At 47.5% G+C, this 2866-nt stretch overlaps 1 protein-coding gene across 2 annotated transcripts in view; it reads right to left on the minus strand.

The window, feature by feature from the left end:
* The window catches only part of cacna1ab (calcium channel, voltage-dependent, P/Q type, alpha 1A subunit, b), a 159255-nt gene extending 157542 nt beyond the window's left edge, over positions 1-1713 (minus strand). For both annotated transcript variants that reach the window (XM_031288753.2, XM_031288750.2), the window contains exon 1: positions 1-1713. This exon is cut by the window's left edge and continues 373 nt beyond it. The gene's annotated coding sequence lies outside the window, so the exon portion shown is untranslated.
* Between the last annotated feature and the right edge of the window lie 1153 nt (positions 1714-2866).

Here is a 2866-nt window from a genome sequence, read left to right on the forward strand (position 1 = left end):
CCACATGCCACCACCCCATCAGCCTCGGCTCCAAACACATGCAGAATGGAGTTGGGTTCGGTTCCTTCTCTGGCTTATCGCTCTGTCTCTCTGTCTCTCTGTCTCTCTCTCTCTCCTCCTATCTATCTGTGTCTCCTTCCCAGATCTTCAGCGCCGAGAAGATACCTCCATTTGTGTGTGGAGAGGGGGGGGGGGAGAGGAGGAGGAGGAGAGAAGAGGGGAGGGAGAGGGGAGGGGGAGAGGGAAAGCGCACGGTGTCTCTGATCGTGTGTTTAAAATATGAATGGCAAATCAGCCCTCTGACAGAAAAAAGAAAAGAAAACACGATTGGTTTTATTGGCGCGTGAGAAAACTGTCCAAATGTTCTATCTTGTCAGAGCATCAGCGTTTTCTCTCCGTCGAAAAGCAAGGCATCCTGTTTTTTTTTTATTTTTTTGGTCGGGAAAAACCTCTCCAAGAGTGAGCCGGTTCTTGCATTTCGATAGGCAAACACATCGATCACCTTTAATACATGCGATAAGGATGCATAACTGTGCGTTTAAATACATATTGCAATCATCTCCACTTAAGTAGGCTACCCAAGCTGGAGACTGCGTCTTTTTTCCCCACTTAACAGCCTAGTGCATCTTGACAGGATCTGCAGTTGTCTTTTTTTTTTTCTTTCTCCTCCCCAGGTCCCTTTTTTTTCTTGCGAGATAAAAATAGAAATAGATAAGAGTAAAATCTTTAATAATTCATTTATTCTTGTGCCATATATCCGCAATGTTTGATATGGCACGGCAGATATCCCTGCTGCCACCTCTCACTGCCACCACGCCACTCGGGTTACACGCAAACGCCAACCGAGGGGGGCTTCCCCAAAATCCGAGCCTGGTGACATTTGTTGATATTTGGTGATGGACGGTGCAGCATCCCCCTCCTCCTCCTCCTCCCCCCTCCTCCTCACCAAGGCGTCGGTCACTGATTTTGGGCGTGATTGCGCGCACTTGGAGACGAAAATACACCGGTGCTCAATCTACCAATTTATATCTTGCCCACTTCCCCGCGAAAAAAAAAAAAAATGAGTTGATGAAACTAAAAGAAAATTAGTGTCCACAACAATCATCTATAATCCAAGGTTGAAAGAATAAGAATCCCGGACGAGTAGGATCCGGAGGAGCAGAAAAAGACCACTGGGGGAGGCAGCATCATCACCATCATCAATTCTTGTTCGAAAAATACGACGGCGGCGGTGCGGGTGTGTTGTAGTAGCAGCGGCTCGCATCTTCTCCGCCACCGGGCAGAAACCGTGCACCATCCCCGCCTAGCAGCATCGCCCCCGAGGCTCCTCAAACCAGAGAGAGGCGGCCTGCCCCGTAGAGCTACAGCAAGTCCAGCGTTTCTTCTCTCTCTCTCTCTCTCTCTCTCTCTCTCTCTCTCTCTCTCTCTCTCTCTCTCTCTCTTTCTAGCTCTCTTTCCCTATTCCTCCCTCTGTTTTTTTTTTTCCTTTCCTTCCTCGACCCCCCAAGGGGACGTGAACCAACACACAGTCGGTCCAGAGGCTGTATATTCCCGTGGAGACCAGCCTTGGAATCGAAGAAACCCGACGAGCGGAGCGCTTCTCCGGCTCTCCTGCGTTCAGTCAGCCGTCGGGGTTGAGCCGCGCACTGAGTATCTGATCAGTCTGACGGGAACCGAGCGCCGCGCGCAGATCCGTGGCCAAGCCTTGCAGCGCACGACGCACGGCGCCTCTCCGGAGCCTCCCCCACTCCAACCCACTCCCCATAGCGCACGACGGAGATGTATGGGCGTTAGTTGGGTATATGGCCAGGTATAGCAGCTCGCTGTAGTCCGTAATCTTAATCTAATGAAGAATAATCAATCATACAACATGTCAAATCTGATGGAAAGCCCAAAAGACATCAGCCTTCTTGACTTTTGTTACCTGTGATAGTTTAGAGATCTAGGTGTGATATCTTTTTCATTTCTTCACTTATTAATCAGCAGGCTTGGAAATACTGGTCACCAATGATGCTATAGACGCAAGCTATGGACTTTCTAAAGCTGATTTAGTGAGGCCCCTTGAGAAGATGCGGCTCACGGCTTCCTCTCATGTTCGCCAAGTGTCAAAAGCACCAACAGCACAGTCCAATTCGCCCCGTTCACTGTTTACTCAAACCCATCAAGCCAAGCAGAAGGCTTTGCCATGAGCAGGAGGGGGTGGAGGTGTTGGTGGTAGTGGTGTGTGTGTGTGTGTGTGTGTGTGTGTGTGTGTGTGTGTGTGTGTGTGTGTGGGGTAAATGAATGCGGATAACAGTATGGTGAAGATGAAAAAGTGATTCCCAAAATATGATTCAGGGGCCAATTTTGATCTCCAAAGGATTTGAAAGCCACCCTCCCCAGCAAAATGAGAGCTGGGTTATTTGAGTATCTGTTGGGAGAGTGTATGGATGATTATTTTTTGATCATCCATTTTCACTATTTTTAATCTCCCATCTGACAGTATAGACGGTTAAGTAATCATGTACCTAGCCAAATCTAATAATACAAATCAGCTCAAATGGGATTCCTTGGGAGCACATAAGAAAAACTACCATGTGCTTAACTTGACAATGTGATTTTTCAGCTTATTGTGGACTTCTGAAAGGGTTTTATAAGCCAAGGTTTTTGTTTTTGCCGAATTTTATCTTTCACTGATAAATAAGATGTTGCCAATAAACTCAGTTGGACCAACATTTCATCTGTGTGGCCAGGAGGAGAGTTGGGGGAGTTTGTGAGTGTTGTGTTTTTTTGTTTTTTTTTGAGGACATACTGGTATGTTGAGGATGATTTGAAAGAGGTTTTATCTCCCTTCATTCCTCCCTTCTCCTCCAAGCCGTCTGTCAGC

This window comes from Sander lucioperca, chromosome 4 (genome assembly GCF_008315115.2).
Source record: "Sander lucioperca isolate FBNREF2018 chromosome 4, SLUC_FBN_1.2, whole genome shotgun sequence".
NCBI classification, from domain to species: Eukaryota; Metazoa; Chordata; class Actinopteri; order Perciformes; family Percidae; genus Sander; species Sander lucioperca.